At 39.7% G+C, this 11861-nt stretch overlaps 1 long non-coding RNA gene across 1 annotated transcript; it reads right to left on the bottom strand.

Moving 5' to 3' along the window:
• Window positions 1–3722: 3722 nt before the first annotated feature.
• LOC142046659 (uncharacterized) lies at window positions 3723–11185 on the bottom strand. Its single transcript, XR_012655665.1, has 3 exons — window positions 10634–11185; window positions 9898–10252; window positions 3723–3797 (listed from the first exon to the last, which is right to left on the bottom strand). It is a non-coding gene; the product is annotated as an uncharacterized LOC142046659 (long non-coding RNA).
• Window positions 11186–11861: the final 676 nt, after the last annotated feature.

Genomic DNA, 11861 nt, shown 5'->3' with positions numbered 1-11861 from the left:
AGTAAGATGGTGAAGAAAAAGCAGGGAACAATGACAGTGAGGTTGTATGGCCTGTGCTGTGAGATTCTATTACTTGGGTTATGCAAGAGACCAGACTAGATGATCATCATAATGGTTCTTTCTAGCCTTAAGATCAATAAATGGCTAATGCTACCTTTTAGTAAAATAGAGAACTGAAAATGATTAGTTCTATTTTCTGTATGCCCGGGTAAAGGTGTGACAGAAAAAAATAACTGGGCAGGATTGTGGTTAGGGATGTAAAAGACAGTAAGATGACTCCTTACTTCTCTGACTGAGCTATCTATCTATTGCTAGTAATAGTGTAAAAATGGGGCTGCTTGATGCTGTTTTTTTCTCCTCCCCTACCCCAGCCCTGGGAAGAAGGCAGAGAATAGGCATGCAGGAAAAGGGAGTGAGTGGAACTTTGGCAGGACGCAGTAGACCTGGATTCTATTCCCACATCTGCAATTACCTCTCTGTGTGCTCCTGGCCAAATCATTTAATTTCTCCCTGCCTCAGTTTCCATTTCAATGTAATGAGCATAATTATACTGCTCAGCAACCTTTGTGAAGTGCTTCGAGATCCTTGGCTGAAACATGATTTAGGCCCTGATCCTATAATTGATAACATGTGGTTACAACAGTTTGCCCGCACACTCTCAATTGCAGAATTGGGGTCAATCATAGTAATAATAAATCTGAAAAGCCATTTTAAATCCTTTAAGTCTAGTTTAAGTTAGATTACTTTAAATTACATTTGGTGACAATAATTATATATATATATAAAAAAAATTACACACAATAGTTTTTATATATATATATATATATATAAAATTACACACACACACTGTAATAAAGAGATACAGATACTCCCCACTGGGCTGGTTTGTGAACCAAAGCCAACCTTAACCCTTTAGAAAATATTTTCATCCAGATCTCAGTGTGAATTGTTTGCCAACTAGTGAGTTTTATTCAGTTGTGCAGCATGGAATAATACATCAAAACCCAACCAAAAACAATGTTTCATTTGTTGTGGTTTAGTATGATGATAGATAAAACTCCAGTGTTGGCCTTAAAGAATCAAAAGGAACTAGTGGTAATAAGAGAAACTTTAGTACTGACCTCTGTAAAGACTTACTGCCAAGACTCATACTATCAGCGACATCCAGAATCACCAATTTTTGCAAGCAGTGGACTCAGCATGAAGTTGTCTTTTTGGCAACAGAGCCATTCTTCATTTAGCAGAGGCATATGTTTCAAACTCAAATGACTTCACTTCAAATTAAAGGGAAAATGTTTTGAAGTATAGTCATTTGATAATCATTTGCTTTAAAATAAGCAACATATTTCTATTTAATGAGATCCACATCTTTAACAAGTGAACAAACAATGTGGCAAACAAAAAACAACCTGCTCTTAAATACAATTTCAAAATAAATTACATCTAGTTTTTGTTGTTGTTGTTGTGTTCTTTTTTCCTTTTACAACTGTCTGTAGAACTCCCACAATTTTTTCATTGCTACAATGATAAATGCTATGAGAAAAGACCTGGTACGCTGCCAAAAACCTACTCTAGACTTCAGTATATGTTTCTGCCTTCAAGAGTCAATTGTTTTCCCTCTCTCCCAGGGGCCACTAGCTACCTTATTACCAGAAAGAATGACCCCTTGACAGCACAATTGAGATCTAGAAACTCAACAAAATTGTAACTCCTCCAGTGGCATCAGAATTCTAATCAAGAGCAGAGGGTCTGAAAGACAAATGTATTTGTGTATAAGACCACCATGTCAGAGTGTGGCTTCTTTACTTGCAAAGGCACCTATTTTGATTTCCTTTTCTTTTGATTTTTTTTTTATTACCTTTGTTCTTGTAACATTTTACTCCATCAGCCTTTTTAATGTAGAGAGATTTTCACAGCATGGGAATTATCTATACCCAGTTTACACAATTGCTGCCTTTCTTCCACATGCAATCCGTTTTGTGAAATGTGCAACTAGACATAGGAGGCCCTCTAGTTATTATTGACTTTTCTCTCTTACTCAGCTTACTCCATTGGCAGAGCAATTGTTCATCTATTATTTGCCCCATAAGAAATCCAGGTATTAGACCTACAGCACTGAAACTACAGGCAGTTCACGTATAGGTTTGGTATCTTAATGTACTCTTCTGAGGAAATACACCCTGGCCTTGCAGGGGAATGGACTGGAATGCTCTAGTTAGCTTAGGAATACAATATGCTGTCTGCCAGTATCTGTCAAGTACACTTGTTACCCAGAAATACCCAAGTTATTTAGTGACATCTTTTAACACACCTAAGAGTGCAGCTTCTCAAATTGCTATGGATGGGATTTTCAAAGGCACCTATGTGACTTTGAAACCCAAATTCTAGATCCTGAAATCATAGCTGCCCTGTCATTTGCACCCATACGGATTGCAAATTAATGGGACTTGTGCTTCTAAATCACTTAGGTGCTTTTGAAAATCCCACTTTGTATTAACTATGTCCCAGTGTCCACCAATCAGCAGATTTTAAGAGTAACCTTTTTTGGGATTCTGCTACAGGGAATAGGTGGCCCAATGTCAGAAATGGGTAGAATATCCAACTCTATCAGGGAGCAGCAACAAGACACCCAAAGTGTTCTTAAATCACTGAGGGATAGATTCTGCCATCCTGACTCGGTGTTACTCAAGATGAGGAAAGGTAGCAGATTCTGGCCCTGAACCAGTTCAGTCCAGCTTGGTGAACCCAACACTGTTGATGAACATTTAGGCTCCCAGTCCTGCAAAGACAACTGTGTGGGCAGAAAACCTGTGCCTGCACAGAACCCCACTGACTTTTAGTGGCACTCTGGCAGACACAGGGATCGGCCTGCCTGGTTCTGCAGGGTCAGGTGAAAGCAACCAGAGATAGTGCCCTCCTGGTAAGAAAGATGTGAAGATGACTGAAATATGAGGAGGCAGAAAAGAAAAGACAAGACATTCTTGGCCCCCTCCACACATGCAAGCACATCATTCAGAAATACTAGAAGGACAAGTCTTAAAGAGCTAACTGACTGATCTTATATTGTGATTGTTTTCTAATATATTTAGGTGTGCACGTATAGTAAGTAACAGATTGCCTGCCCTGGAGCACGAACAGTACAGATAGTGACAATGCAAACTTTCCCATGCTGCCCCACCAGAGTGCCCTCGCTCTAACTCAGAGGGTGCACCAGAGGGGAGAGGATAAACAGTTATCTTCCTAACCATTAGCTTTGACTTCTCTGCTGAGGCTACCAACATCATTCCCAGTTCTGGTGGGATTTGGTGAGTGAGTGGACACCTTTACACTGTGAAGTGGACTGAGGGCACCATCTCATTTCACAAGGGCTGCTAAAGTATTATTTTAATATGTTAGGCCACAATTCTGCAGTACGATCCATGTGAGTGGAGCCTTGTGCCCGTGCAGAGCCGTACTGCCATCAGCAGAGTTCTGCATGCATGCCAGGCTCTGACTGTGTAAATCTGATTGCAGGATCAGGGCCGAGAGCGGTGATCAAAAATCTGAAGGTTGACAATATTGTTGCTTGTGGCTTTTCTGTCTGCAGCTCTATTATTTTTTATCACCTTAAATACTAGGTTGTATAACTTTAATCTGTACCCAGAAAACCAAGATGCAAGTCACACACGTTGTCTCCAACACATAAATATGATAGATTAAAATAATATAAGATGGGAGAGACACACCTGATGGATGGAACAGTAGATTCTTCCACAATAAGCAGCACTGAGCTTCTCTTAAATAGAATGAAGGGAAATCTGAGGAAAATAACCGAACAAAATAGTAGCTCCTTCTGCCAGACCCATCAAGTTAAATGGCTTCCGGTATTGTTCAAAGCTTGTATGCTATTGTGTTCTGTGGCAGAGGGTAAAGAGAGGAGGGGAGACTTCTACTGACATTTTGATGAGACAACAAACAAAAATAATATTTTGACAGAAGAGCTCATCCTATTTTTCTTTCAAAGCTATTCTTAAGCAGGAACAGAAGTCTCCTTTATATGAAGAATATTGAGGACATAAACAGAGCCCATCTAGTAGTATTTTAAGGAACTACTCTCTTTGTAAATGAACACTATCTGCTTGAAATGAACACACAGCATGACTAAAGACCACAAGTGCTTGGCATCATTTGAGCTTAGTTTTAAATTCCTCTGACAGACATTTTTGGACTATGTTGTACAAAACTAGTGTCAAGTGTTGACATTGGCTTAAGCATACGATATGGCTCTATGCATTCACATGCTGATAGGTTGTACTAACAAAAGAGGTTAGTTTTCATAATAGTACTAAGTTTTATTTATGTCACTATCAGAATTTATTTACCCTCCTGACCAAATGTTTACCTCACTCTGTCTCATCAATATTAACCTCACAGAACAACAAATCTTCATATTGACAGAATAGAGAAGTCAATATCTTCTTATTACTATTTAATAAATATTTCATTGTCAGTAAGCCAGTGAGAACAAACATCTGTACAGTAGAATGGCATGTACTTTAATTTTGTGAGGTTAATACCTTACGGATATTTGAAAGGAGAAATCTAACTTGTAATAAGTGCACACATCAATATCAGCATATAAAACTACAACACAGTGAAGGATGTTTAAATTGAACAAAACAGGTTTTTTTAGTCCCACTTTTGATATACAAATGTTGAATGTGTTTTACCTTATCTTCTGACTATGATTGATAGGAGATGCATCAATTTCAAGGTTTGAGAATTTAAGTAAATTGTTGTCAGTGGTATCGTTTCTTCTTTTTTGTATTTTTTTTTCAAATTATCTCCTTCCAGAGAATAGTTTTACAAATTGAGACAGGATATACATAAAGCATCAATTTAGCTTGAATATCCACTTACAATTGTAAAAAAAAAATAGTTGTGATAAGAATGTGAGTACATCAGAGTTGTTCAGAAAACTCCAAAGTGTTTTTAAAAAACTGCTTATGTTTTTCAAAATAATCCTATGTGTTTCTATTTTGAAAACACTTTGTCTGCCTTTTCATTCAAAGGACAAAGCTATGTTGGTATACACTGGAAAATAATATGTCTCACAAAGGAGGCTTCTTCAATATTTATCCTTTCATCTAGATCATAGAGTAATTGTATTATTAAAATAAAATGAGGTTAACAAAAGAATTATATCGAACTATCTGAAACCTGAGAGTAGGTTTTTAATCTTTCCCTGGTTACTGGAGATGGCTTATTTAAACTGGAAGGCCTAAAGAATTTGTACTGACAGTGCAGGGATAGGACTTTACACAGCAAAATTTATTAAATGTCCCAAGTAGAATACCTTTGATTAGGGATAACTCTGGGTCTAATGTAGGTGAACTCATTAGAACCACTTTTTATTTGGAGAGGTCTGTGTTCTGATTTGTCTGATTGCTCAAATAATGTCATCTAAAGTTCATTACTTCAGTTTCAGTGTGTGCGTACTTATATATGCTTAAAACAAATGGTAAGACAAGTGTGTTCATGCTTTTGTTTCTTAACATCAAATCTTACAACTGAATAAACATAGTATCCTCATCTCACTGTCCTCTGACAGAAGCAACATGGAATGGATTCTGTAAATCTAAGGCAATATACATGTTGCTAATTAAAAGCTGATGGTAACAGTTAATATATAAGGTAACGGGGCAGTGTAGTTTTTTTCCTAATATTTTCTGTAAAAAATAAAAATTAGAAGGGAAAAAAACCCAGATGTGACTGTATAAGCCTTGATTTGAAGAGCTTTTGTTATCTTCTAAATAATGCATATAAAAATTTTCATATGAAATGCTATATTAAAACTCAGTTCTAGTGGATATTTGTGTTTATGAATTGATTCCTTATCCATATTTTATGGAGAAATTGTGCTCTATTCTGGTACCGAGCATTATTTTCCAAATTCCTTGTTAGACACTGAATTTCTCTCTACTGTGCCTCAAGGCTTAAATGAAACCAAAATTTAAGTGAAATTTAAAGAGACAACATTCAGAAACTTATTTTTTATAATGCTTCTGAAAGTTCATAATTATTTTTGTCCCTAATAGTCCTGCCTTTGAAATAATTTGATAGCTACATTTCTAAATCCACTTGGAAAGATTTGGCAACTGTATAACCATTAATGGGAGTATATATCACAAAAATGATTTTACAAATAAATAATGGTTTACACGATTTGGCTTAAATTGTCTGCTTTCATTTGATTTTTTTCTAAGCTAATTTGTGGTGAGGCAGGAAAATCAAATTGAACACAATTTGGAAATAAAACTATCTGATAATTGAGATAAGTAGCTTGAACTTGTCAGTCACCTGTGACCTCCTTCTAGTTACACTTCATTTAAACTTTCCCAATTCAGAGGGCCTAAGGATGAGTTTCAGAGTATAAACAGAGCAACTCTGGCTTGGCTCTGGGACTGCATTATCTGTCCAGTTTGTTTAATTTGTATTTAAAATGGAGAGAGCTGAGTAAACAAGTAAAGATGTTTTGAGGAGATGCTTAGTTGCTACTTCATGCTTGCAGAGACCTTTGTGGGGGAAATACAGGATGTAAGAAAAAAATAATAATGGAGGCTTAAGATACTTGAGAGAAAATCGTAGCATGAGGAGCCAGGAGCTAGGATCTTACTTGGAATCTGATCCTCTTTGAAGAGCTCTGTTCCTGGAAGTTTGCAGTTAGTTTGTGTTTGGATCTAATGTTGTGTTGCTGTTTCAAACAGGTTACTCAGAATAACTTGGCAGCTGAATCCTTCATGCTTTTGGGCTAATTATTGCTAATCGTGATTGGCAATAACAGCAATTGCATCTTCACCAGGAGACAGATGTAAGGATTTTTATTTGGGTTAACAATCCCCATCGCCAATGGGAAAGAAAAAGGACTTTGTGGCAACCCTCTCCTTGATCATTGTTCAGATCGGTGCAGAGAGAGAAGATGAACAAGCTGAGCGGGTTTGATGCCATCTCCCAACGTTTCCCGTAGGCTCGCTGTGTCAGCTCCCTTCCCCACTCTGTTCTGCGGCGGGTGGCAAAGGGCTGATCAGCGAGGGGTAGCGATGGCCAATGGCTTTGGTGTGTGAGCTTCTCCCGGGTGGCACGGCCAGAGCAGGGCAAGAGTCTGAACTGAATTAAACAACAAGTGTGACTTGACTTCTGCTTGGCTGCAGTCTTCACTCCTTTAAGAGGAACTGGAGCAGCCTCGCTTCATAGTAAACGGGGGTCGATGCGGCATTGCTTGCCAGTGAATCTTCATGGGTTTATTTATTTTAACTAACTCGGCCAAACGAATCGCCGCCCCTTGTTGACTCTGGCTGCAGAGGCGGAGGAGACGCAGGAAGACCAGGGGGAAGAGCCGAGGAGAATTCGCCCAGAGCTTGCAAGGTTTCATGCCTGCAATGACTGCGTGCAGTTGCGTTCACCCCACTCCAACCTCCCTGGCAAAGAGCCCCCAGCCCCTGATCACTCCGTCCCTCGCCAGACGTCAGGCTTCCTTGCAAGGCGTGGCAGACTATGGGCAGCAGCTAGGAAAACCTAACCTTTCGAGATCCCTTAGCACCGCAGTCGGGTGCTTCAGGAAACACGTTCAGCCCTCGGGCCGCCTGCACAACAGAAAGAGCGAGCGATGATCGTTTCAAACAATGTGAGGAGATTTCCAAAGTTTACAAGATTAGAAAGCCCCAGGGGTCAATCCTTCCTTCCAGGCAGGACAGAGGAGTGAGTCACTCAGTGCTGGAGCACAGCTCGGTATGAAGGGAATTGTTCATTAGGAAATAATGATCACGAGCCTTTACAGTGCTTGCGAATAGGGCTCACAATAAATCAAGCTCCTCCAAGCCTTGTTCTGATCGCTAAACTTGGAACGTCTCTTCTGTTTACTCCAGTCTGTGGTCGCGACTCGCGAGCAAGGTACTCACTCAGGGAGCTCCTGGGAGGGGCAGTATAAATACACTTGCCTTTGTCTCCTGAGCAGATGTGTGTGTTAGCGATAAACCAGGCGCACAACTAGACCTACCCTTAACAATGAATCCAGCTCATTAAGGGGTTCGGATCCTTTGCAGATACATAGAGAAAAAGTCTTATGGGCTAAAGAAACTTCCACTCTTGAACTTCCAGTCCCAAAAGTTGCAAAATATTTTTAGTAACAGCTGTCACTTCTCAGCAGAGCTTTTTGCTACACCTGTCCTTTACATCACCTTTTAACCCTTACCTCCCTCAAGTCTCCTTAGCCTCGCTTCTGTAGTCCCCACCTCCGCGGTTTACAATCCCCCACCCCCCATTAGGCTATGAGGCTGCTCTTTAACACAGGCGGGATCAACCAAGAGGCGCTTTATAAGAACCTCTGCATTTATAGGAACTATGATGCTGAGTGAGCTTTGCCTCCTTTATGCATTTTGGGGAGGGGACGCGAGGGGGACAGAAGAAAGGTTCTGTGAGATAAACTCGTCTTCCACTTTAAGTATCTCTCCTTCACTAGCTGAGGATGCTGGCCACTGACGTCAGATGTTGTTTGCCTAGTCTTTTGTTCAGTTAAAAATAGTTTCGTGTAGCAGCTTACCTGAGCTGCAGATCTGTTTAATTTCTCCGGAGAATATTGCTGCTACTGTACACGATGATTTCGTCCTCACTCCGAGCTGCATTAGCTCCACTCCTGAAATTCATTCCACCACTAATCAAGAAACCGCTTACTAATGTTTAAAATGAACGTTTTACTTCCTGGAAAACAAAAACCAAACTTTGAAACCTGGCTTTAGCAGGGTTATAGCAACAAAATCAACTATTTCTCACTACAGGTTCCTATCCTGCTCCATATATTCCCATTCCCCCAACATTCTTTAGTTTGGAAAACATTTTCCCTTGCATCCCAGTTCATTGTTTTGCTCATTCTTCTTCCAATTGCATATTAACCTAGTAAAATAATTGCATTAGAGCAGATTAGGTTAACCAGACAAGTGACCATCTCTGATTCGACGTGGTTGTTAAAAATCGCTGGTACCCAAATAATAAAGGAACAGTTCCTAATTTTAGGGGAAATGTTTTAAGCGATCAATTTGCAAATGTTCCATTATCTGTGTGTATGTGGGTATGTATAATGTATATATTTGCTAGTTATTACGCTCTCTCTGTTTCCATATGTTAGAGCGAAATGAATAACTTAGAAATGTGTACCCAATTTGCCACTTTTTTCCGGATTTCTTATGTAACTTAGTTGTGCATTATAATGTAAATAGTGGATCTCTAGATATGGAGACAATTATTTTAACACACCAGTGCACAGTGTTCAGCAACCTACTCCGTGTGCACATTTCAGCTGCACAGCATCTAGGACTGCAGTTCTTCCATGCTGTATCATAACTTTATAACCTGATTTCATGACAGTGTGTGTAATAGATAGATATGATCGCACACACATACAGAGGTGTATGTCTAGCTGATCTAGCGGTACAGTGTGTATATAATTTTACGGTTTACTTTAACAAAACTGTTTATTAGAGCTAAATCCGTCTGCTCCGGACAGTATTCTCTTCATTGTAAAGCTATTTCGTTCTCAGTGCATGTTCTTTGCAACGAAGGGGCTTCCCTTCTGGTCCCTATATTTTAATCCAGTAAAGGACTGATTAGCCCCAGTTCCACGCTATGGCTCTGAAAGGGCCAGGTCTGCGCTAGCTCGCAGAGTCACCTCTCACCTCTCTGCATCTCCGGGCTGAGGTCACTGCTGGGGCAGTGCGGGGGAGCAGGCTGTGGAGCTGTCTGCCTGTGCTACGCGTACCTGGGCAGAGCTTAAGGCAGAAGTTTCCGTTCGAATGGTATGCGTCCCTTTAACGTCAAGATAAAAATATCGTCTCCGTTAAACAAAAAAAACAACCCACCACCTACCTCTCTCTTTATTACACTGATATCGAAATGGATTTCTCGTAGGAACAACAGGAAAATTCAACTCGCCAAACAGGGAGATGGGTCTAGTTTAGTTTAATTTGCATCCTCAGGTTTTGGTGTTCCCTCTCTCTCTCTGTCTTTGGGGAAGGGAGTCGATTGTTTCCCGTCGTATTGTTAAACCTTGCTGTGAACTTTTGCATTTTAAAGAAGGACGTTACAATCTGCATTTTGGTTGTGTTCAGCTACATGCACCGTTCATCTCGAACTGTGCATTCATTTAAGGTGCAAAGGTACGCGGATAACATTTAAGGCTGAATGACTGGAACACAGCAGATTGCCCCGTTTATGCCAAATCCTGGAATTAATTGAACAAAAAGAGTATTTTATTTGCCAGCTGTAAAAAAAAAAAGGCAATTTAAAGTGGAATCAGATTATAACAGGAAGGACTACAATAAAACTACAGATCCCTCTTGAAAAGATTTCGTTGGGAGCAGATTTTTCAAGTGTGTAGGGACCATCATGAATAAATGCTAGTATAGACTTTATTGTTATTATAAAAGCATATAATACATTTAAAAAGGCAACAATAAAAAGGAAATTATTTTGTATAAGAAAATGAGCACTTGAAGGTGTAAGTAGCTTTTAAATAGCTCTGTATTTATCAGCTGGTCGATGCGGAGGTAAGCAAATATTTAGTATTCAGGAAAAGGAAAATTAATTTAGAAAAAAGAGTTACCTTCCATTGACTGTATCATTGCGTTTACAGAGCTGATGTGGAGCCATCGCTTTGTTTATTTTTCTAACGTCTGCCCAAATTCCAGCAATCCAAAGAGAAGTAACAGCCTTTTCCATGTGTTTATCATCGGGGTTGCAACAGGATTCGCCTCAATTGTTCTGCCTTTCTTGTGTTTTCCTTTCTTCCCTCTTCTGCATTTCCCAGATACATTTGCTTTGGTTGCAAAAATAAACAGCGGACTTTTTTAACAGCAATTTGAGATGATAATGGCTAGTGATCCCATTCTTTCCATCATAATCTTCAAGTGGTTTAAGATTAATGATAGGAGGTGTTTTAGCAAGAAGTGTAGGGTCTCTTCTCCAAAGACCAGCGCTATGATAATTTACTTAAGATGTTGACAAGACTGTCAGTAAGGCTAATTTTTTATTAAGCTGCACCGAGGTAACTGTAGTAAGCATTTGATTTTTTTTAAAGTAAGGTACATTAATTTTATGAATGTCTTCCCACAACTGTTATTTGGTCTCTGGCTGATGCATTTGCAATTGAAATGCTGCTCCTTGCCTTTGTTTCCAGAAAGGTGTTTTCTGCTGTTCAGTTATATATTCCTCTCCCCACCTCCTCCTCCCTCTACACACACACATTTAAAAAAACGAAAATAAATTTGGGGAGCTACTGCCATGATCCAAACCCTTCAGCTCTTCTGCAGGGCATTGTTGTGCCTGTATTTCTGTGTCGACAGAGCCCTGAACCAAGTGAACTTGGTGTTTCTTCTAAAATAGACAAAATAATCCTTTACACTATAAATATTTAACTGTACCTCAGTTTATACAGTGGCCCTGGTGCCTCTTTTAACACAAGTGATTTACGATTTTATTTGGGGCTTTAAAATTGTGTTTTGCTTTTGTAACATGTCACTGTTTTCCACCGGGGGCTGCCTGCTCCACTCCGGATTGAGTCCGCCCCACTGAACCCGGCAGCACCTCCAAACGAGACATTGAAAAAAAACCCAACATTCTTCTCGCGTTAGAAGAAAAGCGTCTGCTCTCCCGCACGAAGTTATGGAGAATAATTTGCCAGGAAGGCAACTGCCCACTGTCTGAGCGTTTTTGAGTATTACAGGAGCACAAAAGGTGCTTCTGCTGTTACCTGAGGATCCCACTTTACCGCTGAATTTCCTGGTCGTTTTCTCCCAGTAGCTGATGGTGCTAATAACAATTTAGATATTAGT

This window comes from Chelonoidis abingdonii, chromosome 4 (genome assembly GCF_003597395.2).
Source record: "Chelonoidis abingdonii isolate Lonesome George chromosome 4, CheloAbing_2.0, whole genome shotgun sequence".
Classification (NCBI taxonomy): Eukaryota; Metazoa; Chordata; order Testudines; family Testudinidae; genus Chelonoidis; species Chelonoidis abingdonii.
Note: the sequence above shows the minus strand (reverse complement) of the source record. Positions and strands in the feature narration are given on the sequence as shown.